This window comes from Saccopteryx bilineata, chromosome 3, assembly GCF_036850765.1.
Source record: "Saccopteryx bilineata isolate mSacBil1 chromosome 3, mSacBil1_pri_phased_curated, whole genome shotgun sequence".
Classification (NCBI taxonomy): Eukaryota; Metazoa; Chordata; class Mammalia; order Chiroptera; family Emballonuridae; genus Saccopteryx; species Saccopteryx bilineata.
In genome coordinates, this window is record NC_089492.1 from 118,244,789 (window position 1) to 118,271,472 (window position 26,684).

Below are 26,684 nucleotides of genomic sequence, written 5' to 3' on the forward strand. Positions count from 1 at the left end.
TTTTTTAATTTTTCTTAAGTGAGAAGCAAAGAGGTAGAGAGATAGACTCCCACATATGCCCGACTGGGATCCACCTGACATGCCCACTAGGGGGCAATGCTCTGCCCATCTGGGTTGTTGCTTCGTGCAACCAGAGCCATTCTAGCGCCTGAGGCAGAGACCATGGAGCATCCTCAGCACCCAGGCCAACCCTGCTCCAGTGGAGCCTTGGCTGTGGGAGGGGAAGAGAGAGAGAGAGAAAGGAGAGAGAGAAGGGTGAAGAAGCAGTTGGGTGCTTCTCCTCTATGCCCTGGTTGGGAATTGAACCTGGGACTTTTCACACGTCGGGCCGATGCTGTACTGCTGAGCCAACTGGCCAGGGCTTCATTCTTTTTTCTCAGAATTGCTTTGACTATTCAGGGTCTTTTGTGGTTACATACAAATATGATGATTTTTTGTTCTATTTCTTTAAAAATTGACATTGGGATTTTGATGGGGATTATGTTAAATCTGTATACTATTTTGGGAAATATGGCCACTTTAACTATATTTATTCTTTCAATCCATGAACATGGAATATCTTTCCATTTCATTGTGTTTTTTCTATCTCTTTTAATAATGTTTTGTAGCTTTCAGGGTCCTTCACATCCTTTGTTGAGTTTATTCCTAGGTACTTTGTTCTTTTGGTTGCAGTTGCAAAAGGAATTGTATTTTTCATTTATTTTTCTGACATTTCATTGTTAGTATACAGAAAAGCAGTGGATTTTGGTACATTAATTTTGTATCCTGCAACTTTACTGTATTAGTTTATTGTTTCTAATGGCTTTTTGTTGAAGTCTTTAGGGTTTTTTATATACAGAATCATGTGACCTGCAAAAAGTGACACTTTTACTTCTTCCTTCCCAATTCAAGTGCCTTTTATTTCTTTCTCTTGCCTGATTGATCTGGGTAGGACATCCAGATCAATCAGGCAAGAGAAAGAAATAAAGGGCACTTATGTTGAATAAGAGTGGTGAGAGTGGATATCCTTGTCTTGTTCCTGATTTTAGAGGAAAAGCTTTAATTTTTTTTTCACCATTTAGTATGATATTGGCTGAGGGTTTTATCAAGATGGCTTTTATTATGTTTAGGTACTTTCCTTCTGTACCCATTTTATTGACTGTTTTAATCACAAATGGACATTGTATCTTATTGAATGCTTTTTCTGCATCTATTGATTAAGATCATATAATTTTTTATCTTTTGTTTTGTTAATGTAGTGTGTCACATTGATGGATTTGTGTAAAGTAAACTATCCTTGTGCCCCTGAAATGAACCCCACTGGATTGTGATGTATTATTTTTTTTAGTATATTGTTGTATTTGATTTGCTGTTGTTTTGTTTAGGGTTTTTACATCTGTATTCATCAAAGATATTTGTCTATAGTTTTCGTTTTTTGTGTTATCCTTGCCAGGTTTTGGTATCAGGATTATGTTGGCCTCATAAAATGTGTTAGGAAGTATTGCTTCTTCATTTTTTTGGCATAGTTTGAGAAGGATAGGTATCAAATTCGACTGTTTGGTAGAATTCACTAGTGAAGCTGTCTGGTCCTGGACTTCTATTTTTGGGGAGGTTTTTGATGATTGCTTTGGTTTCCTCCCTGGTTTGTTTAGATTTTTCAGTTCTTCATGATTCAGTCTAGGAAGGTTATATATTTCTAGGAATTTATCTATTTTGTCTAGATTATTGAATTTGCTGACATCAAGTCTTTAACAATGCTCTAGTATAGGGGTAGTCAACCTTTTTATACCTACCACCCACTTTTGTATCTCTATTTAGTAATAAAATTTTCTAACCGCCCACTGGTTCCACAGGAATGGTGATTTATAAAGTAGGGAAGTAACTTTCTAAAATTTATAAAGCAGAGTTACAGCAAGTTAAAGCATATAATAATTACTTAACAAAATACTTTATGTCGGATTTTCGCTAAGTTTGACAGAATAAATCTTTATAAAACAACTTGGTTGTAGTTAAATCTATCTTTTTATTTATACTTTGGTTGCTCTGCTACCGTCCACCATGAAAGCTGGAATGCCCACTAGTGGGCGGTAGGGACCAGGTTGACTACCACTGTTCTAGTATGATCCTTTGTATATCTGTAATGTGGTACCTTCTCTTTCATTTCTGATTTTGTTTATATGACTCTTTCTTAGTGAGTCTAGCCAGCGATTAGCCAATTTTATTAATCTTTACAAAGAACCAGCTCTTTGTTGTATTAGTTTTTTGTATAATGTTTTTGTTCTTTTTTTATTTAGTTCTGCTCTAATTTTTTTGTTGTTGTTGTTGTTAGAGAGAGAGAGTGGTACAGACAGACAGAAAGGGAGAGGTAAGAGAAGCATCACTCATAGTTGTTCACTGATTGCTTTCACATATGTGCCTTTACTGGGGGGGCTCCAGCTGAGCCAGTGACACCCTACCCAAGGCAGGGACCTTGAGCTCAATCCAGCGACTTTGGGCTTCAAGCCAGCAATTTTGGGGCTCAATCCAGCACCCATGGGGTCATGTTTATGAGCCCACACTCATGGCAGTGACCATGGAGTTTCCAACCTGGGTTATCAGCATCCCGGGCTGACGTTCTATTCACTGTGCCACCGCCTGGTTAAGCAGGAACTGTTTTTTTGCACACTAAAAGCAGCTCTCTATTACTTCCAAATCTCTGTTTGATAGTAATAAGGTAAAATAGGTTCTCAAGATAAACGAAAAGCAAAAAGACAAAATACTTAATCTTTCATTCTATTAGCAAGGTTAGGTAATCAAAATGAACAGAGCCAAAATTAATACTCCACTTCAAAATGGGGGTTATATTCAAAATGGGACTTAGGACACTGCTTTCTACATTTCCACCTCTGTTCCACAATTATAAAAATTCCTTTTAAAATTTTATTGTAACTTGTTTCAAATTTTGTTTATCAAGACTAGGGATAACTAATAAAAATCAGTATTATAAAAGGAAATAAAAGTGAAGCCAGGAGAACACTTAGAGGGAGCTATCATAACTGGTTGAGGTAAACTAATATTAGTGAGGTAGATGGAGATAATTTTAGTCAGGGTGAAGAGAAGTGAGCAGATAGAAGAAATGTTTTGAATGTAAATGAGTTATTTTGAGATGAATTGGAAGGGATGTGGAAGATGAAAGAAAGTGAGGAATTGGTGGTAACTAGAGTTTTTGCATGAATGTTAGTATAGTGATAATCCTAGTCTTGAACAGTTTTATTGCTAAGTTGACATCTAAATATACAACTTGAGTTTTTTGCTAGCTATAATTAGTCCTTCCACTTGGGAAAAAAGTGGATCAGGAGATATTATTATTTTTTTTTTTTTGCATTTTTCTGAAACTGGAAACAAGGAGAGACAGTCAGACAGACTCCCGCATGCGCCCGACGGGGATCCACCCGGCACGCCCACCATGGGGCGATGCTCTGCCCATCCTGGGCATCACCATGTTGCAACCAGAGCCACTCTAGCGCCTGAGGCAGAGGCCACAGAGCCATCCCCAGCGCCCGGGCCATCTTTGCTCCAATGGAGCCTTGGCTGCGGGAGGGGAAGGGAGAGACAGAGAGGAAGGCGCGGCGGAGGGGTGGAGAAGCAAATGGGCGCTTCTCCTGTGTGCCCTGGCCGGGAATCAAACCCGGGTCCTCCGCACTCTAGGCCGACGCTCTACCGCTGAGCCAACCGGCCAGGGCTATTTAACATTTGTCAGTTAAGAAAATGCTGGCTGTGCTGGAGTTATTTTATTTTTTAACTCCCAATTTATAAAGAGATATATTTGAGATTATTGAGCTTAAATTTTTTCCTGATAGGCTTAAAAATCTGTTTTATGATATACCCTTTTCTGTATGTATATTATACTTTGGTAAAAAGATTTAAAGAGGGAGAGAAAGCTATGAGTGTCTTTGTAAACTTGTTGACCCCCCGAGAACAGGGCTTTGGCACTGCTGAAGTTCTTCGCTTCTGATTAATTACCTACCAACAGGCAGCCCCTGGGTTTGGACTTCTTTCAGATTTTTGCTGTTGCTTTCTGGTTCTATTCTTGTGGACAGATGGGGTGCTTGAGAGGAAGCCAGGAAACCAAGCTTTAAGAGGACTTGGAAACAATTTTTGAATGTCAGTCCTTTTTGCTAAACCCAGGGTGACAGTGAGTGTGTGTCTTACCCAGCAATGTTGAAATTGCTTGTGTTTGTCTGGTATTTGTGCGCTGGCTGATTGGCTGTGCGCTGCATTCCATGCCACTGCTTTGCTGCCAAGATGCATGTGGAAGGCCTCTGGCCCAAGCCCATTCTTAGCATTTGTTTTTTATTGTGTAAAGTGTATATAACATAAAATTTAATATTTCACCATTTTTAAGTATACATTTCAGTTGTATGCAGTACATTTACAATGTTGTGTAAACATCACCACTCTCAATTCCAGAACTTTTTCATCATCCCAAAGGGGAACTCTGCACCCATTACCCAGCAAGGTCCCATTCCCACCTCTCTGTGACCCTGGTAACTCTGTCTCCTTTATGTGTCTGTGTCTGTGGATTTGCCTCTTTTAGGTACCTCATATAAGTGGAAACATACAATATTTGCCCTATTGTGTCTGGCTTATTTTGCTTGGTATAATGTCTTAGGATTTATCCCTGTTGTAGCACGTGTCAGAATTTTATTCCTTTTAAAGACTAATCTTATTTCATTCTATATATATACCACATTTTACTTATCCATTAATATGTCGATGGACATTTGAGTTCTTTCCACATTTTGGCTGTTGTGAATAATGTTACTATGCACATGGATGTACACATACTTGTTTAAGTCTCTGCTTTTAATTCTTTTGCATGTATACCTAGGAGTGCAATTGCTGGGTCATAGGGTAATTCTATTTTTTAACGTTTTGAGACACTGCCAGACTATTTCCACAGTGGCTGTGCCATTTTACATTCTTCTGGGCAGTGCACAAGGATTGAAATTTGCACATTCTCATCAACATTTGTTATTTTCTGGATTTGTATGTATGTGTGTGAGTAAATTACCATCCTTAATGGTTGTGAAGTGGTATCTCATTGTGGGTTTTTTTGTTCTTTTTTTTTTTTTTTTTGGTGGGAGAGACAAGAGTCAGAGAGAGGGACAGATAGGGACAGACAGACAGGAAGGGAGAGAGATTAGAAGCATCAATTCTTCGTTGCAGTTCCTTAGTTGTTCATTGATTGATTGATTTCTCATATGTGCCTTGACCGGGAGGGGGAGGCTACAGCAGACCGAGTGACCCCTTGCTTGAGCCAGCGACCTTGGGCTCAAGCTGGTGAGCTCTTTTTTGCTCAGACCAGATGAGCTCGCGCTCAAGCTGGCGACTTCGAGGTCTCGAACTTGGGTCGTCCGCATCCCAGTATGAGCTCTATTCACTGTGCCACCGCCTGGTCAGGCAGCTGAATGGATTTTTACAAATGATTTCTCAATTGCGAAAATAGAAAGTGGAACTTTTGAACTTGGAAGCTAAGTTCAGGTTTATCTTTTTTTAAACTTTCTAAATAGCTCTGTGTGTAACGAAGAGGGCTCAGCAGTATCACTCAAGACACAGGTGGCAATAATGATGAGTGGTACTCAGTAGGAACTAGTTCAGTTTAACTGCCAACTAAGCTTAACTTCCTTTTTATTGCCAGGGTTATTAACTAAGTAGATTAGAGGAAGTATATTTGCATTTTGATAAGTTATTTGTGGATTTAAAAAGTCTTGATACAGTAGAGCAGCATGAATGGAATTATGATGATAAAACTAGTGAGAGTGGTAATATTTAACCAATATTGATCACAAAATGAGTTTGACCTGTCATTCTATGATACTCCTCCTCACATACTCCCTTAGCCTAGGGAAAACAGTCTAACTTTCTAAGAATATCATTTAGGCTTCTGTACTTTATCATGATTTATATTGGAGAGCTCGGCCAAATGGAACTGTACTTTTCATACATGTATATCCTTTCCTGTAGCTGCTTGGAATATTCTTTATGCCTCCCTATTTTCTCTTGCTAAAATCCTTTCTCTTCTTCAGAGTCCATATTACTGCCATGAATTTCTCTCTGGTTATCTCAGCTGGATCTGATAATCTAAATTCTCAGGATATTTTGAACTTTTCTTTCTCATTTGCTACAACTTAGATTTAAAACAAACAAACAAAAAACAAAGTGTATGTATTAGTGTCTACCTTAATTAATTGAAAAGGGAGGCTAGTGGGTTATATACTTAGGAAGCCCAAATGTGGTTCCAGGTTTCAGGTATTTCTTGGCTCTCTCTGGCTTTGTTCATGTCATTCTGTAAACAAGCTTACCCCCTACTGATGTAAAGTAATGGTTATCCAGCTCATACCAGTAGAAAGAGGTGCTTCTATTTTCCTGACTTATGTGTACTGATTGAAAACTAGTTTCTTAGTTTCCCTGTTTAGGACACACAGTTACCCATGGAGAAGTCACTGTTCACAGGAGCTAGGATAATTTAAGCTTGCAGTATATGCCCAGCCCTTTCACCAGGGGCAAGGTAAGGTGTAGATTGACAGCGGATACCCTGGGGAATAGGTGAGGAGTAGTTTTTCAAAGGAATTACAAAACCAATATATATGTCCACTACAATGGCTTGTTAGTTTATGCCTTCAAGAAGCCTGCAATTTATCATTAATACTTGTATCTCTTACAGCCTCAAAACATTAAAGTAGTTGTTTGATAAATTTTGAATGAATTAGGCCCTGGCCGGTTCGCTCAGTGGTAGAGCGTTGGCCTGGCGTGCAAGGGGTCCCGGGTTCGATTCCCGGCCGGGCACACAGGAGAAGCGCCCATCTGCTTCTCCACCCCTCCCCCTCTCCTTCCTCTCTGTCTCTCTCTTCCCCTCCCGCAGCGAGGCTCCATTGGAGCAAAGATGGCCCGGGTGCTGGGGATGGCTCCTTGGCCTCTGCCCCAGGCACTAGAGTGGCTCTGGTCGCGACAGAGCGACGCCCCGGAGGGGCAGAGCATCACCCCCTGGTGGGCAGAGCGTCGCCCCCTGGTGGGCGTGCCAGGTGGATCCCGGTCTGGCGCATGCGGGAGTCTGTCTGACTGTCTCTCCCCGTTTCCAGCTTCGGAAAAATACAAAAAAAAAAAAATTGAATGAATTAATAAGGGAGAGAATCCAAATATTAGTTATCTATTGCTACATAACAAAATTTCCAAAAAATTAGGGGCTGAAAACAACAAATATTTATTATCTCACATAAGAGTTGGGTGGGATATGAATTTAGGAACAGCTTGACTAAGTGATTGTAGCTTAGGGTCCCTCCAGTTGCACTGGATGTCAGCCAGGGCTACAGCCATCCCACGGCCTGACTGGGCTGGAGGATCTGCTTCCAGGCTAACTCATTGGCTGTTCCTTTCTGATTGTTGACCGTAGAGTACAATAGTAACTGTTTACTTCCATGATAAGTGATCCAAGAGAGAAAAAAAGCAAGCAGGATACCACAGTGTCTTGGATGACCTAGTCTCTGGCTTGTACATCATTTCTTATGCTTGTTGTTATTATTATTATTATTATTATTATTATTTTGTATTTTTCCAAAGTTAGAAGCAGGGAGGCAGTCAGACAGATTCCTGCATGTACCCAACTGGGATCTACCCAGCATGCCCACCAGGGGGCCATGCTCTGCCCATCTGGGGCGTTGCTCCGTTATGGCCAGAGCCATTCGAGCACCTGAAGTGGAGGCCATGGAGCCATCCTCAGCACCCAGGCCAACTTTGCTCCAGTGGAGCCTTGGCTGCGGGAGGGAAAGAGAGAGACAGAGAGGAAGGAGAAGGGGAGGGGTGGAGAAGCAGATGGGCGCTTCCCCTGTGTGCGCTGGCCAGGAATCGAACCCGGGACTTGCACACATCAGGCCGACGCTCTACTGCTGAGCCAACCAGCCAAGGCCTGCTTTTTTTTTTAAGTGGGAAGAGGGGAGGTAAAGATCCACTCAGCAACCCCCGTCTGGGGCTAATGCTCGAATCAGCCAAACCATCCTCAGTACCTAAGGGCCAATGCTCGAACCAATTGAGCTATTGCCTACAAGAGGTGAAGAGAGAGAGAAGGGAGAGGATGGGGAAGAGAAGCAGATCAGATGGTTGCTTCTCATGTGTGCCCTGATGGGGGATTGAACCTGGGATGTCTGCATGCCGGGCCGACACTATCCACTGAGCCAATTGGCCAGGGCCCATTTCTAATGCTTTTTAAAAAATCATAATAGCCTGACTAGTCAGTGGCACAATGAATAGAGCATTGGACTGAGACACAGAGGACCCAGGTTCAAAACCCTGAGGTCGCGGGTTGAGCTCGATTCATCTGTTTTGAGCACAGCTCACCAGCTTGAACCTAAGTTCGCTGTCTAAAACAAGGGGTCACTCAGTCAGCTGTAGCCCCCCATCAAGGCACATATGAGGAAAGCAATCAATGAACAACTAAGGTGCTGCAACAAAGAATTGATGCTTCTCATCTCTGTCTCTTCCTGTCTGTCCCTATCTGTTCCTCCCTCTGTCTCTCTCTCTCTGTCACGCACACACAAAAAAGAATAAATATGGAGTAAGTTAGCTGTATTAAGGAAGGTCTTTTATAATTTTACAGGGTAAGTAGTAATCTATTTTACAATAACTTCAAGCACATCGAGCCATTTATTTCTAAATTTATTATGTTAGGTTTTTGGAGGATATGTATTTTATTTTTCTACTTCTTTCAGATTAGGTTCTACATTAGTTTTCTCTTGGATACCCATGTCAGTTTAGGATTTTTGTCTGTGCATTCATTGGTTTGATTTACAAAAGAGATTACAGATTTATAGGTTTTCACCATAGTAACTAGAAGAGTATGTGTACATTTGTTTGTGTGGGTAGGACTGAAAGATGGGAAAGAAAAGAAAATAGTTATTTGAATGACGCTATAAACCATGCCTTAAATAATAAATGTTAAATGTTATTGTTCATAATAGCCCTGTATCATTCACTGTGGCATTTTGGAATATTTGCCATATCATTTGTAGAACATTTTTGTTTTTCTAAGGGAAGAGGGGGGTATCAAAACCTTTCCACAGAATAATCATGATCCTCAAATATTAAAGTTTTGTTTTTTGATCTTTTTATGACCTTCCTGTTGTTAAACTGCAGGTCTTCTTTTTGCTTTTTGGCTTCCCTCTTGTTTGTATTAAATATAATAATAATTAAATTCCAAAACCTTTGCAACTTTTGGCAGCAAATTTGTAATCCATTTGTTTATTATTTTCCTTTATTATGATTAACCAAGACTAGATTTTAATTTACAGATTTACTTTATTTGTAGCTTGTGTAACAGACCTTCATTCTGTCCAGTTAGTCTTTGTAACATTAGGTAGAGGAAAGATGTTATTTTGAAGGGAAAGGGCTTTATTTCTAATTGCCATCTAACCTGTCTGATTGAATCTCTTGCTTTGTTGATTTTAGTTTTCTACTTTGATCCTTTTTACTGATTTCTATGTTGGCTTCATTTTTTAAAACTACCAATTTAACTTGGCTATTAGGCACAGAATTTAGAAATGTAAAAGTAGCTCTTTAATATAATTTGGTTGTATTAATGCCCTTCCTCCACAGCACTTCCTGATTTTATAAGTGTCTTATTTGTCTTCTTGGCATCTTTGCAAAGTAGATTTAAGAGGACTGGGATTACTCTGTTTCTTTTTTTATATTCTTTTTTCTCTGAGGTTAAACCAAGCATTTGACACTAGCAGCCAGTGTCAAAGAAAAGTGAGAAGAAATGACAGAACAGGATTTTAGGAACCAGAGTTCCATTCCTTCTCCCCTCACCTACCAAAGAAACCGGAGAGAATGGGCTTCTGTTCATTTGTATGTAGTATCTCCAAGGAACAGGCTCCTGACAATGAAAATAATGACCTTTTTTTTTTTTTTGTATTAACTGTTAGAGGCCGTCTGTTATCATGTTCACTTGAATTTGATCTGTGATACATTGGGGATTTAGGATTATTAGTATTGTTTTTATAAAAGACAAAATTGAGTCCTGGATAAGTCATACAGCTTCATTCTATTTTAGCTATCCTATTTAGCCGGTCCTAAATGTGTAGCTAATTCTGTGCTGCACAGACATGTTACACAGAACTTGGTCTTGATTAAGGAGATAAGACAGGTACTTGTGTATACAGTTCTGACCAATAAAGTTTATGATGATGTGACCTGAAGGATTGTGGCAAAATGCTGGGCAACTCAAGCCAGGAAGAATGAGGCTAGTCCAAAAAAAAAGAAAAGAAAGAAAAGAAAAGAAAAAAGAAAAGAAATGATTTGAGTTGGATTTAGAAAGAGGATAGGAATTATTCAGAGCCCCTTAGCTTTTTAACAGAGCTGGAGGTGTTATTCATTGTGGAATTCTTTATATGCTGCCACTTTATACCTGAAATTGAAAATTAGTGTGGAACTCACCATGAAACAGTCATTGAAGAAGTAAAGCAAAGAGAAGAGCTTATGGATTCTTACAATTATCTATTGGGTTGATTCTCCAAACACATTTCATTTTCCTTGCAGTGAATCTTGACAATACGACTCAAAGAATTTAGTAAATGCCAGTTTTGAGGAAAGAAACTTGATGGATTCCTTTTTTCTCTCTCCAATTCATGATTGACACAGCTTTCTTAGATATTTAGCTCTCTACAGTAGCTATAGCCTGGACTAGGTGAGTAGGTGAACTAACACATGACTTACAAAAAATGGGATTAGGCAAGTGAAACTCTTATGAGCAAATAAAGTGTTTGCTCTCTGTGTTATCTTTGGATGCTGCTGTAACCAGCCTCAACTGTGGAAAACAGCCAGAGTTCTTTGCTTGAAATAGACGTTAAGAAACATTTATTCAGTTTTATTAGGCACCAAAAAGTATTCAGGAGAGTTATACGGTACAATACATCCATCCAAGTTCTCTGTGATCTGTCTGGGGAGACAGAAGTGAAGAATATAACTTGTCTATGTATTGTTAGTACTTTAAAGTTTATAAGCACTGTTCTCAATACTCTGGAAGATTCTCAGAATCACCATATCAACTTCCCAGTTGACAGATGAGAACCTACATGATTTTTTAAGTCGACTTGGAAGAGTAACTAAACTTCACCACTTATTTGAATTGCTAAATTGGATGGTATGGACAATAAATATTAATAAGCATGCAGGAATGAGAGAAACGTTATCTATCAATAGACTCCAGGAGGTGTACAAACTCCCTGAAATTATATGGTAAAGTTTGTATGTAAGTACATTTTTCTAGGAAAATAGTTTATAGTTTTCCTTAGATATTTTCCTTTTATAAAAAAAAATTATGGGCCCTGGCCGGTTGGCTCAGTGGTAGAGCGTCGGCCTGGCGTGCGGGGGACCCGGGTTCGATTCCCGGCCAGGGCACACAGGAGAAGCGCCCATCTGCTTCTCCACCCCCTCCCTCTTTCCTCTCTGTCTCTCTCTTCCCCTCCCGCAGCCAAGGCTCCATTGGAGCAAAGATGGCCTGAGCGCTGGGGATGGCTCCTTGGCCTCTGCCCCAGGCACTAGAGTGGCTCTGGTCGTGGCAGAGCGACGCCCCTGAGGGGCAGAGCATCGCCCCCTGGTGGGCAGAGCTTCGCCCCTGGTGGGCGTGCCGGGTGGATCCTGGTCGGGCACATGCGGGAGTCTGTCTCTCCCCGTTTTCAGCTTCAGAAAAATACAAAAAAAAAAAAAAAATTATGGGCCCTGGCCAGTTGGTTCAGTGGCATCGGCCTGGCGTGCAGAAATCCTGGGTTCGATTCCTGGCTAGGGCACACAGAAGAAGCGCCCATCTGCTCTCCACCCCTCCCCCTCTCCTTCCTCTCTGTCTCTCTCTTCCCCTCCCGCAGCAAGGCTCCATTGGAGCAAAGATGGCCCGGGCGCTGGGGATGGCTCCTTGGTCTCTGCCCCAGGCACTAGAGTGGCTCTGGTCGCAACAGAGCGACGCCCCGGAGGGGCAGAGCATCGCCCCCTGGTGGGCGTGCGGGGTGGATCCCGGTCGGGCACATGCAGGAGTCTGTCTGACTGTCTCTCCCCGTTTCCAGCTTCAGAAAAATACAAAAAAAAAAAAATTATGTATAATTCATTATTTCATCAGATTTTGAAAGTGAGGCTGTGGCTCCAAAAAAAGTATAAAAACTACTTGTCTAGAGTGTTTGAATAATACTTAGAAAATGAAGCCTTGAGGTAAGTTCTGAACTATATGCTAAGAGAAAAGAGAGCAAGCTGGACAGGAAGGTGACAGCATCTAAAATTTCTTTTAACTTCTTTAAATAGTAGTACCCCAAGCTGCTAAATCTTAGCATAAATTCCTGATGAGGTTTACTTTCTTTCTTATGCTAATTTTCCATGCCAGCGTTCCTACTTCCCATTGCTATCATTGTGTTCAAAGAGTCATAATTGGTTTGGATATAGTGGTTATTGGGTACATAATAGATCTTAGTAATTAAATTTTTTTTTTTTTTAACAGAAACGGAGAGAGAGTCAGGGAGAGGAACAGATAGGGACAGACAGGAACGGAGAGAGATGAGAAGCATCAATTCTTCATTGGAGCACCTTAGTTCATTGACTGCTTTCACATAAATATGTGCCTTGATGGGGAGAGGGGGCCTACAGCAGACCAAGTGACCCCTTGCTCAAGCCAGTGACCTTGGGCTTCAAGCCCGTGACCTTTGGGCTCATGAGAGCAACCATGGGGTCATGTCTATGATCCTACACTTAAGCTGGCAATTTCATGCTCAAGCTGATGAGCCTGCACTCAAGCTGGATGAGCCCGTACTCAAGCTGGTGACCTTGGGGTCTCGAACCTGGGTCCTCTGCGTCCCAGTCCGATGCTCTATCCACTGTGTCACCACCTGGTCAAGCAGTAATTAATTTTTCAGTATGGTTTAACTAGTAGAATTTTTTCCTAGTTAAAGGGGGTTAGAAAAATACATTTAAGAAATGACAACATGCCTGACCAGGTGGTGGCGCAGTGGATAGAGCGTCGGACTGGGATGCAGAAGGACCCAGGTTCAAGACCCCGAGGCCGCCAGCTTGAGCGCCGGCTCATCTGGCTTGAGCAAAGAGCTCACCAGCTTGGACCCAAGGTCGCTGACTCCAGCAGGGGGTTACTCGGTCTGCTGAAGGCCCACGGTCAAGGCACATGTGAGAAAGCAATCAATGAAAAACTAAGAAGTTGCAAGGCGCAACGAGAAACTGATGATTGATGCTTCTCATCTCTCTCCGTTCCTGTCTGTCTGTCCCTGTCTATCTCTGCCTCTATAAAAAAAAACCAAAAAAAAAAACAAAAACAAAAAAAAAGAAAAAGAAATGACAACACATCTAGTAGAAATCATAATATTTAACTTGAAAATTGAATTCTGAGGGTATATAGTATTTATATATTTTATCTTATTTAACAAACATTGTCAAACACTTACCATGGGCCAGAAACTGCTAAGAATTTAGTAGCCAGAAAAACAGACCTGTGCCTGACCAGGTGGTGGCGCAGTGGATAGAGCGTTGGACCAGGATGTGGAAGGACCCAGGTTCGAGACCCCGAGGTCGCCAGCTTGAGTGCGGGCTCATCTGGCTTGAGCAAAAAGCTCACCAGCTTGGACCCAGGGTCGCTGGCTCCAGCAAGGGGTTATTCAGTCTGAAGGCCCGCAGTCAAGGCATATATGAGAAAAGCAATCAATGAACAATTAAGAAGTCTCAACGCGCAACAAAAAACTAATGATTGATGCTTCTCATCTCTCCGTTCCTGTCTGTCTGTCCCTGTTTATCCCTCTGACTCTCTCTCTGTCTCTGTAAAAAATAAAAAAAATAAAAAACAGACCTAGCTCCAGCTCTCGTGAAGCTTTTAAAACAAACTTCACAGATATGTTTATAATTTATAAATTCAGTTATATTATATTTTTAGTTTTTTGGGGGTGGAAATCCTAAATAAGATCATTGGCCTACATTAACAGGACCCCTTTCTGATGCTTGTTCTCTTCCTGCACCTGTGGTTCTCACTGGGGCTTGCAGGGGATGGTTGTCTCTAGACCATTTGGCATTGTTAGGAAATATTTGTGGTTGTTTCAGCTGAAGAGATGTTACTGGCATCTAGTTGGTAGAGGCCAGGTATGCTGCTAAATTTCCTGTGATGCACAGGACAGACTCCACAACAAACAGTTATCTAGCCCAAACTGTCAGTGGTGCCAGATTGAGAAACCCTGTCTTATATAGATATTTCAAAGTAACTGGACAAAGTTGTTGAACAGGCTTAAGGCAGAGGAAGGGCTTTCTTAAGCATTCCGGTATTACAATATTAGGCCACTTTGTGGTTCTTGTGTTATAAAGCTTACCCCAAATATAGTGGTATGATTAATATATTCTTATCATTATTGTCTCCTATTTTCAATATTTACTGAAATATTGAAAATATTGCATTAATATATCTAACAGGTAAATCTCTAAACATGATGATTATAGACTGACATAAAGGAAGGACTTAGGAATAAACACCTATGTTGATTCTTTTCTAATGAATACTCTAAAACAGTTTTTCACTAGCTTAATGTACATATGAAACACATGGAAATCTTATTAGAGTGTAGGCTCACTACTCCTGAGGTGAGACCCAAAATTCCACATAGAGGATAACACAAAATAAGTGTGCTTTAATATCATCATTCTCCAACCAAAAATGTTAATTTTAACATTTTTGCTTTTCTACTTTTTCTGCTTTTTACTTTTTTTTAAGTGTTTGCCTTTTATTTCTAGTGGTTTTTTTTTTTTTTTACAGAAACAGAGAGTCACAGAGAGGGATAGATAGGGACAAACAGACAGGAACGGAGAGAGATGAGAAGCATCAATCATCAGTTTTTCGTTGCGACACCTTAGTTCATTGATTGCTTTCTCATGTGTGCCTTGACCGTGGGTCTACAGCAGAGCGAGTGACCCCTTGCTCAAGTCAGTGACCTTGGGTCCAAGCTGGTGAGTTTTTTTTTTTGTTTTTTGTTTTTGTTTTTTTTTTGCTCAAGCCAGATGAGCCCACACTCAAGCTGACGACCTCGGGGTCTCGAACTCGGGTCCTCTGCATCCCAGTCCAATGCTCTATCCATTGCGCCACCGCCTGGTCAGGCTGCTTTCTACTTTTTGTAATTTCACTTATAAAAGTGATAAAACGAATGTTGGAGAAAATTTGAAAAAACAGGAAAAAAAGGAAATCTCCAGTACTGATCTCTACCACCCCAGTAAAGTTGCTGGTACTTTGTATATTTTCTTTTAGTCATTTTATCCTGTGGGCCTTAAAAAAATATATCCTTAAACACGATGTATACATAATACAAATTTGTATCTCCTTTTGTTGAAAAAAAGGAAGAAAAATAATTCCCCTTTATCTTTTTTCTCACATTTTCTCTTTTCTCTACTACTGCATTTTGTTGTCTAGCTTTGAACAGTTCAGTTTGGGGGAAGTTATCACTTAGGAAGAGGCTTGCTGAGAGAGATAAAGGATCATATGCCTTACTTCATTTTGTGAGCTGACTTATATCATGTGGCAGTTTATTTTTCATAATTGAGAGAAATGAAACTGAGAAAAGTCAAATTAGATTTTGTTTTTCCTTGGAGGTGCATAACAGATATTCTGGAGCTTGACCTCATCAAATTGAACTTTTATTTTTCTTAAGGAAGCAATTTTTCTTCCTTATAATTAGAAGCTCAATAACAAATGAAAGATTGAAGTACAGTGCACCTTGATTTTTCAGTTACTGAAAATCTGTGTGTGAGTTGAATATTTGTGATGGTTAATCTTGTTTTTCATTTGCTTATATCAGCGATTTTCAATGGGTATGCTGCAAGAATTTTTAAAACATGCGATACCTGAGGTAGGGGCACTGAGCTTTTTCCCTTAGATTATCAAACTTAAAAAAAAGAACAGCTGACACAGTAGTGGTCCAGTGTGAATGAATCAAAATTATACCTATATTTTTACCAGATTGGCAAAAAATATATATATTTTGGGTGTTCCACAGAATTTTAGTAATTAATAATTAGTTTATGTGTACTATGAGATGAAAATGGTCAAAAGTCACTGGCTTATATTATTGTTTCAGAAATGCTAATGATATTGTAAAGAAATTTATAGATTGTTAGAAAATATTACACTTTGCTCTATGCTTTTGATGCTGCTTATTTATTTTATTACCAATTTATCATAGATAGGCTCAGTATGTCTCCTAATAGGCTCCAAGGAATTAGTTTATACTCTGGAGTTTTGTTTTGTTTTTGTTTTTGTATTTTTCTGAAGCTGGAAACAGGGAAGACAGTCAGACAGACTCCCGCATGCGCCCGACCAGGATCCACCTGGCACTCCCGCCAGGGGGTGACGCTCTGCCCACCAGGGGGTGATGCTCTGCCCCTCCAGGGCGTCGCTCTGTTGTGACCAGAGCCACTCTAGCGCCTGGGGCAGAGGCCAAGGAGCCATCCCCAGCGCCCGGGCCATCTTTGCTCCAATGGAGCTTCGGCTGCGGGAGGGGAAGAGAGAGACAGAGAGGAAGGAGGGGGGTGGTGGAGAAGCAGATGGGAGCTTCTCCTGTGTGCCCTGGCCGGGAATCAAACCCGGGACTTCTGCATGCCAGGCCAATGCTCTACCACTGAGCTAACCGGCCAGGGCCTAAACTCTGGAGTTTTTGATTATTTTAAAAATCCACTTAATTTAAACCATCTGAGGTCTCTGAAGTTTCAGTGAACCACACAGACTTCTCTAATCTCAAGTAATAATTTGTAGAAAGTATCAAATTTTTTAAATGGCCAAGGCATTTTATAGCATTTTAAGAAATTTTACTGCTTTGCTGAAAAATACAACATTTTTCATATTGTGTCTTGATTGTCCTTATAAGTCATTGATTTATAGCAAACTTTCTTCTCACCATTGGTCTTAGTCTTCTATAATATTGAAATCTTTTAAGTCTCTTGATACTTTCTTTAAATTGACAAATTTCTGAGTGATTATATGATGTACCCCATTAGTTATTTAGCTCTGTTGTGCTGTTGAGAGCGATTGTTTCACAGATTTTCTTAGATATGACTCTTTAAGAAATAGATTTTTAAGTCTCCTTAGGTTATATCATAATTGCTACTATTTGGGCCTCCTGGAATTGATTAACAGTCACGCTGTAAATAGTCCAAAGGTTTTTTTAAGCCATATGTTCAGTAAAGCATATTAATGGTTTATTAAACTGTGTTCTCTGTAAAGTCATCAACGTGATTAAGCTTCATAGCAACTATCAGCATTGTTTGAATATACCAAAGAGTTCATTCACTTAGCTGAGTTCACTGTTTGTTTTTTTCTTTTAAGATCAATTCTTAGCCCTGGCCGGTTGGCTCAGCGGTAGAGCGTCGGCCTACCGTGCGGAGGACCCGGGTTCGATTCCCGGCCAGGGCACACAGGAGAAGCGCCCATTTGCTTCTCCACCCCTCCGCCGCGCTTTCCTCTCTGTCTCTCTCTTCCCCTCCCGCAGCCAAGGCTCCATTGGAGCAGAGATGGCCCGGGCGCTGGGCATGGCTCTGTGGCCTCTGCCTCAGGCGCTAGAGTGGCTCTGGTCGCAATATGGCGACGCCCAGGATGGGCAGAGCATCGCCCCCTGGGGGGCAGAGCACCGCCCCTGGTGGGCGGGCCGGGTGGATCCCGGTCGGGCGCATGCGGGAGTCTGTCTGACTGTCTCTCCCTGTTTCCAGCTTCAGAAAAATGAAAAAAAAAAAAAAAAAAAGATCAATTCTTTGTTACAGCACCTTAGTTGTTCATTGATTGCTTTCTCATATGTGCCTTGACCAGGAGGCTACAGCAGACTGAGTGACCCCTTGCTCAAGCCAGTGACCTTGGGCTCAAGCTGGTGAGCCTCACTCAAGCTGGTGACCTCGAGGTTTCGAACCTCGGTCATCCGTGTCCCAGTCCAACGCTCTATCCACTGTGCCACCACCTGGTCAGGCTGAGTTCACTGTTTAAGAGACTCTTCTTTTGGCTGTACTGACAACCATTAGACCTACCTCACTATATTTCCTTTCTCAGAGATTGTATCATCCTCTCTCAGTCTGCGTTAGTGGGATGACTCTACAGCTCACTCAAAAATAATCATTTTACCATCCCATTTTTCTTATTTTATTAGTTGGGATTAAGTTCAGCTGCCAAAAACAGAGATCCAAATTAACAAAGGCTTTAAAAAAGATAAAAGTGTACAGTATTTCTCTTTTATTTGGAAGTCCAAAGATAGCTGTGTTCCACACAGCTGTCAGAGTCCCAGACTTTTCAATCAGATCACTCCATTGTCCCTTGGATATTTTCAAGGCCCAAGAAACCTTTGTATCCACATTTCAGGCAATAAGATGCAGGAAAGGGGCAAAAGTTATATATTTCCTGTCCTTTAATGAAGATTCTTTGAAGTTGTCACACAATTTTTCCACTTACTCCCCAATGACTAGAACTTAGACACATGGCCATACTTCGCTACAAGGGAAGGAGGAACATGATTTATTCTGGATAGTCACATGTACAATTTACTGTGGAAGAAGGGATGATATATGAGAGGTACAGATTGCAGTCTGTCACACCATCATTTCTGGGTTTTTTTGTTTTTTGGGGTTTTTTTTTGTATTTTTCCGAAGCTGGAAACAGGGAGAGACAGCCAGACAGACTCCCGCATGCACCCCACCGGGACCCATCTGGCACGCCCACCAGGGGCCACGCTCCGCCCCTCCGGGGCGCCGCTCCACCACAACCAGAGCCACTCCAGCGCCCGGGGCAGAGGCCAAGGAGCTACCCCCAGCGCCCGGGCCATCCCCGCTCCAATGGAGCCCCGGCTGCAGGAGGGGAAGAGAGAGACAGAGAGGAAGGAGGGGATGGGTGGAGAAGCAAACAGGCGCCTCCCCCACGTGCCCCAGCCGGGAATCGAACCCAGGTCCCCCACACGCCAGGCCGAAGCTCTACCGCTGAGCCAACCGGCCAGGGCCCCATTTCTGTTTTTTACACTGACATTGAGTAGAATAAATTTCAACACAGTTTTATCCCAATTTTAGCAGTATCTTTGGGATATTACTAATAAGAACTTTGCTGAGGGTAGACTAAGATTAGAGGAAACAAACAGAATTGACATAATCTGTGTGTCAGTATATTTACATAGCTCTTCTCTATTTTTGAATTTCCATGTATCAGTTCAGAATTTTATTTTCTCGCTTAGTCACTGCAGTTTATTTATCATTGGGGCCAAAGGGACAGCTGACTGGAGGTCATGCTTATGGCATATCTTTCCAGTCTTCAGAGTCCTAGACATCAGACACATAGACTGACGTAAAATACCATTATTGATAACTTGTAAGTCTGATGCCTACCTCACAACCTTAGAAAGGTGTATGCTTCTGAATACATCAGAGTATTAAAATATGAGTCACAAAATAATGAGAGGAAAATGAATGTGGGATCAGTTACAGGAAAAAAATGATACAAACTATATTAAATGGAAAAGTTTTCCTAATGCAGGGCATTTAAGACAGGATACTATCCTAGAAACAACATGAAATCATGAGAAGCTGGGATCCCTGGAAAAGAAATGAACACCAAGACCAGCTGTGGGATTAATAAGGTTTTGTACCATGAAAAGAAATGTGGTGATGCTTCCACCTTGCTTTTCCAGTGGATGGAGCAACAATATTCTCAACTCTTAATGACCCAAATGCATTTTTGAGACCAACAAATTGAATCTAAGGTTAGAACTTTGAGAAATAATAATAGAAAGGGACAGTTCTTTCTTTTCAGTTGTCCAGTTGAGTTTAGTGTCTTCCTATGGGATTGACTCACCTTAGCAATTGAATTTTAGAGTGACTGAAATGGTTGGCTTGGCCATAATGCAGTCCTAATTCCCAGGAACAATGGGCATGTCCATGGATATCATATTGATGCCATACCTTTTACGCCAGGGAAAGGAGTTTGTTTTTTCAGTTGCCATACTTTTTATGTACATAGAGTATTTATTTATATACCACTAAGTACTTCATTTTTATTTTTGTCCATTTAAAATGAGGCCTGGTAAACCAAGAATTTAGTGTCCTTTATTGGATGTTTTAGAAATGACTCTAAGACTAGCTGAAAGGTACATTTCCTACTCATGGAGCACTTTTTAAATCTCAGAGTACGTACTTATACTCAGAATTTTAAAAGAATTTAAGTAACTTTCTCAAAAAAATGTAGACTTATACTTAAAAAATTAAACACATTAAAAATCCAAAATAAATACGAGAAACCAGTGGACATGGTAACCAGATTCAAGAAATATATCATGAATGACGTAGAGAAATGCCAACCTATTGTTGGGTCGACATACCATACAGTTTTAAAGTGTCTGCTCTTGGCTACCCATCAGCCTTGATATTTTTTAAAATAAATTTCCCCACAATATTTCATTATGCAAATTTTTAAACATACAGAAACGTTAAAAGAATTTTATTGATAACACTTGTATCCCCACTATGTATCTTCTATCGTTAAAATTTTGCAGTTTTTGCTTTATCACTATCTCTCTGTCCGTCTACCCATCTATTTTCTTTTTATGTATTTTGAAAAGTAAATTTTAGCATCAGCAGACATCTCCCCTAAATTCTTCTAAGCATTTCATTAACTAGATTTCTTTATGAATTTTACATAAAATTTGTTTACACTGCAGTGCTTAAATCTTAAGTGCAGTCTTAAATTGAATAACCAAATCCTTTGAAGATAAAAAACATTTCCATCACCCCAGAAAGTTCCTTCTTCTGTCTTCCTAGTTATCCCAGACCCCACTATTTTGATTTTTAAAAATCATGGATTAGTTTGCCTAGGGTAGAACTTCATTTAAATGGAATCACAGTATGTATTTTTATGTGTAAGGTTTCTCTTGCGCAGCATTTTTGAGATTCATCTGTATTGTTGCGTATATCAACAGTTCATTTCTTTTTATTGCTGTATAGTATTGTGTCGTATGAATACATGCACCATTGCTTATTCATCCATTATCTTATGGATGGCCACCATGACTATTTGCAGGTTTGGGCTATGGGATATAATAACCAGAAAATAATGTAATATATTGATACATACATATGTATATGTACTATTATGTGTGTGATTTTAGAATGTTAAATTACCTAGTATTCCTGGGATGAACCCTACTAGCTCAAGATTTATTACTTTTTTCATTTTTTTGTTTTATTTTTAAGATTTATTATATTTTTAATATTGCTGTATTTGGTTTGCTAATATTCCATTAAAGTTTTTATTTATGAAGAATTTTGTTTGAAGCTATTAATTTCTCTTTGATCCCTGTATTAAAATTTAACATAGTCTGACTAGGTGGTGGCACAGTGGATAGAGCCTTGGCCTGGGACACTGAGGACCCAGGTTCGAAACCCGGGGTTGCTGGCTTTAGCCCAAGGTCACTGGCTTGAGCAAGGGGTCATTGGCTCAGCTGGAGCCCCCCCCCCCCCGCCCCAGTCAAGGCATGTATGAGAAAACAATCAATGGACAACTAGAGTAACACAACTACAAACTGATGCTTCTCATCTCTCTTCCTTCCTGTCTATCCCTCTCTCTCTCTCTCTCTCTCTCTCTCTCTCTCTCTCTCGCTAAAAGAAAAAAAAATCAATGGGAATAAAACATTGCCCTATGTAGGGATGGGCAAAAGTAAGTTTATAGTTGTTCATATGCAAAATATAATAATTACCGTAATAAATAATAATACAAAAATAAGTGGTGTGTTTCACATACTCACAACTGTAAACTTACTTTTGCCTACCCCGTATGTAAAGTCCTGGAAGAAAAACAAAGAATTTCACATTTGGCAAAAATATCTATTAAGATTAAAGATGAAATAAAGATTTTCACATAAATAAAAACTATGCAATTTCACTGTCAATATACCTGCACAACAAAAAATACTAAAGGAAAAATCTTCAAACTGATAGGAAATAAAACCAAATGGAGAAACAGATCTTAAAAAAACAAAAACAAAAACAAAATCAGTAGAAGTGGTAAAAAAAATAGGGTTAAATATACAGTAAAATATTATAATTATAATACAAATAAATAATACAAGAATAAATTTTTATATACTCACAACTGAAAGCCTACTTCTACCAACCCCTGTATTAAATGACCAGACAACTTTGAAAATAGCCAAATAGAATTTGTAGGGATGGCCCTGGCCAGTTGGCTCAGCTGTAGAGTGTTGGCCTGGTGTGTGGAAGTTCGGGGTTCAATTTCCGGCCAGGGCACACAGGAGAAGCATCCATCTGCTTCTCCATTCCTTCCCCCCTTCTGTCTCTCCTCTCTCCTCCCCTCCCACAGCCATGGCTCGAATGGTTCAAGCAGTTTGGCCCCTGGTGCTGAGGATGGCTCCATGGCCTGGCTCAGGTGCTGAAATAGCTCGGTTGCCAAGCAATGAAACTGTGGGCTCAGATGGGCAGAACGTCGCCCTGTAGGGGGCTTGCCAGGTGGATCCTGGTCGGGGTGCATGTGGGAGTCTGTCTCTCTGCCTCCCTGCCTCTCACTTAATTTAACCTTTGAGTAGTGAGTTTTTTTCATGCTTGCTGACCCCTGGGAGTGAGGGTTTTTTTTTAAAAAAATGAAATTAGTTCCAATTCTAATTTTATTAACTTAAAATCATGTTTGTTTGATAACCAATTTATGGAAACAAGAAGAATATACATTTGCTTTTTTTTTAATGTCGCCTTAGAGATTTTTAAAATAAAAATTTTTGTTAAATGGATGGATGGTCAGGAGGCACGAGGATGTACATAATGTTCATACTATTTAAAGGGTAAAAAAAAAAGAATTTCTAGGGATGAATATATAATCACTAAATTCAAGTAGTGGTTCTGATTTCAAAAAGAAATGCTAAAAAGTGCCCATATTGATGTCAGAATTTATACAAAAGAAATCTTTAATTTGTGTATAGAAAATTCTAGCACACTTGCAGGCCAAATTTTTTACCCCAAAATATTTAGAGTAATTAACGTAGCAACATTGCCTTAAGGAATGTAGTCCTGTGTTCCAGAACTGGATAATTTGGCTTTACTGTAAGAAAAGCTGTTTTGCTCTTTCAGTCATTTAAGAAGTATTTTCTGAGCACCTCTATATATACCAGGCAGATAAAAATAAAATGAAGATTTAACATCTTAGTACAAAATGAGAGGTGATAACTTGGTTGATGGTTGTAAAAGATTTTGATTTTTATGTCAGATTTTCAGTAGCCTAAATGACAAAAAACATGTCGAGACTGTGAGATATTCGTTGCTAGGTTTAGTAAAGAATGTACATACAATTGGCAGTCACAATACTTTTGCAGCTAATAAATTGTGTCTCAAATTCTCATCTATTAGATGCTGACTTAGCTTGCTCTACTAACTTCATAGAAAGATTGTGAAGATGTGAATAGGCTTTAAATGTACCACACAGATAAAAGGCATTGGTCAAATAATATTTTTAACGGAAAAGAAAAAAATATATTCATGTGATTTGTTTTATATATGCTGATTCATCTAAATATTGTTTTAAAAGAAAATCTTAAAAGATAGGATTGGGAGACAATTTTCTGTAGGTCTCTTACATTTCTGAATGTTTTGTGAGTCAAAGCACTGACTACCTTTACTGCAGATTTATCTTGTCAAAAAGATTAATATAGCAAGCAGCTTTGAAAGAGTGTCACCCTTCAGAGCAGAGGGCAGGTTTATTTACTATCTAAAAATCTGTCTCTGCCCAGGGCTCTTGTCCTGTAATGTAGCCAACTGCATGTGGAGGTGCCTGTCTCCTGGACCTCTTTGCATCATTCTGGTAGAAATGGGACTTGGGCAAATAGTGTAAATGCTGATGTCCTGGCTACTACTACTACTGCTATGAGGAATACGTCAAAGTCCTCTGTCCAGACTGACCCAGGAATCTAACATACATAACACTGTGGCAGATCAGTTTGTTAGCTTGCAGGTAGGGTAAAATCTCAGACTCTTCACAGTTCTTGAGAGACAAGAACCAGAGCAATTCATCTTTATCCTTTAGTCAGCACAGAACTCTAAGTAAATGGGGACACATTATTTTGAGGTCACTAATTCTGTAACAATTCAATGTTATCAACAATAAATGATTTATTCAAATATTTGTTTTTTTCTACTCCAGGGTGGTCTTCTAACTCAATTATTATGACTCTGAGAGCTCTTTATAAGGGCCAACCCTACACTCATTATTTCATCATGAATAAAAAATATCATATTTAGGATTTAAATTCCTTATCCCTGGCTTTTCCCTTACTCTTTTCAAGGAAATGGGTTTTTTTTTTTTGTTGTTTGTTTTCTTTTGTTTTTAGCGAGAGAGAGACAGTGACAGGAAGGGAGAGAGGTGAGAAGCATCAACTCATAGTTGCAGCACCTTTAGTTGGTCATTGATTGCTTCTTATCCGTGCCTTGACCAGGGGCTTCAGTCAATCCAGTGACCCCTTGCTCAAGCCAATGACCTTGGGCTTTAAGCCAGTGACCATGGGATTATCTCAATGATCCCACACTTAAGCAAACAACTCCGCATTCAAGCTGGTGAGCCTGTGCTCAAGCCAGATGAGCCAGTGTTCAAGCCAACAACTTTGTGGTTTTGAAACTGGTACCTCAACATCCCAGGTCAACCCTCTATCCAATGCGCCACCACTTGTCATGTGGAAATGTTTTTAAAATGTTTTGGTACTTGAAACTAATATTTTAGTACTTGAAACTAATATTTGAGTACTTGAAACACTCTTTTGAGTCCAGAGAATGTCAGTTGTAAGGTTAGAAAAAACAGCCCTGTATGTGGTAGTTGATCCTTCCTGCTCCTCCCCCCTTCTCTCTCTCTCCCCTCTCTATAATGAATAAATAAAATCTAAAAAAAAAAAGAAAGAAAGAAAAAACAGCCCTGGCTGGTTGGTTCAGTGCATTGGCTCAGTGTGCAGAAGTCCTAGGTTTCATCCCTGGTTAGGGCACATGTGAGAAGTGACCATCTGCTTCTCTTTCCTTTCCTCTCCTCCCTCTCTCCCTCTTCCTCTCCCATAGCCAGTAGCTTGATTGGTTCCAGTGTTGGCCCCCAGCACTGAGGATAGCTCTGTTGGTTGAGTTTTCAGCCTCAGGTGCTAAAAATACCTCAACTGATTAAAGCATTGGCCCCAAACAGGGGTTGCTTGGTGGATCCCAGTTGGGGCACATGCAGTGGTCTGTCTCTCTATCTCCCCACCTCTCACTTAAAAAAAAAAATTATATATATATATATATATATATATATATATAGAGAGAGAGAGAGAGAGAGAGAGAGAGAGAGGAAGAGAGAGATTAGAAAAACTGGCACAATGAAAAGCGAAGTATATAAAGAACCATATAAATTTGAAATCTGTCAGTTTCTAAACCATTTAATAACTAGAAAGTTTTTCTTAAAAGACATGCCACCAGACACAAGAATATGTAGAGATCATTTATACAAATGCCTGCCTGCTATTGGAAAAAATAACTCAAAGTACAGATCTCAATTAGAGTAAGTTTATTATCCATGGATGGTCCAGGTGTGATGTGTTTAATATAGTTTACTCTTTACTCAACAAGAGCTGGTAAACAGGTATGCTTTTTTGCTTGTTGCTCTGTGTCTTATAAATTGAGTACAGTTGGTGGGCAATGTATTCTTTTACTATGAGCTGATGATAACACAATAGTGAGTAGCAGATGTGCAGTTAGCAACACTCTGCTAAGGTAATAATTGAAGACCTTAATAAGTTTCATAAATTCTCATAAATAGGCTCCATACGGCCAGAGAAATGAACTGCAATATTTTTTTGGTTGACCTTTGATGAGAATCAAGTCTAAAAATTAATTGTACAGAAATTTTACTGATATTAATAGTATACCAGTGTGTCTTTGGAAAGCTGAGGCTATAAGGGCCTAGCACATTGTTCTACTTTCTTCCTTGTTCAAGAAGTAGTTTCCATTTTTTATTAAATAGTACTTTTTATTTTTCATTTAGCTATGTTATTTTTTCAGTTCTCACAACTTAAATTATATAGACTTAAAAGGATGTTTTAAATGCTAACATTTGGATATAACATTTAAACAAGACATTCCATAATACCAGGAGGTCTAGGCAAAGCCATTTTGTTTCTCAAGTCCTTGAAGGAAATAAAAAGTTAAATTAAGTACAAATGGAATTATAGAGACAAACCTAGTTAATCTAAGAGCTGCGACGATAGTTCAGGTCTCTTGACACTCAGCTCACATTCAGGGTTTTCCCCTGTGTCATGTTGCCTTCTTATTTTTCATTTTTAATAATGGATATAGAACATTAATAAGACTCTGTTTCTGGTGTCTAGAATGGCCAAGGAGTGGAACCCTAAATTATTGCATGGAGGCCTTATTATTACTCTCTTTTCCAAAAACAATTTTAGGTAGCTTTCATTTTTCTTTAAACCAAACAAAAAGTATTTTACTTCTGCTAATAGTGGAGTAGCTTGTATTTAATCTTTCATCCCACAAATGAGAATTAGAAAAATTGGTCAAAATAAAATGTACAAAACTATCTAAAGGCAATAAAAAACAATAGCAGACAGAAATGGCTGTGAAGTCAACATCTAGGAATGGCACTGTGTAAGAGAGTTTGTTGCCCCTCTGAC

General features: G+C 39.8%; 1 protein-coding gene and 2 non-coding genes across 5 annotated transcripts in view; 2 read left to right on the plus strand and 1 right to left on the minus strand.

Annotated features, from left to right (window-relative positions):
- Positions 1 to 26,684, plus strand: part of COMMD1 (copper metabolism domain containing 1) — a 142,828-nt gene that overhangs the window by 51,656 nt on the left and 64,488 nt on the right. The gene's annotated exons all lie outside the window — the stretch shown is intronic.
- Positions 3,626 to 3,701, minus strand: TRNAS-AGA (transfer RNA serine (anticodon AGA)). The gene has a single exon. It is a non-coding gene; the product is annotated as a tRNA-Ser (tRNA).
- Positions 17,362 to 17,437, plus strand: TRNAG-ACC (transfer RNA glycine (anticodon ACC)). Its single transcript has one exon. It is a non-coding gene; the product is annotated as a tRNA-Gly (tRNA).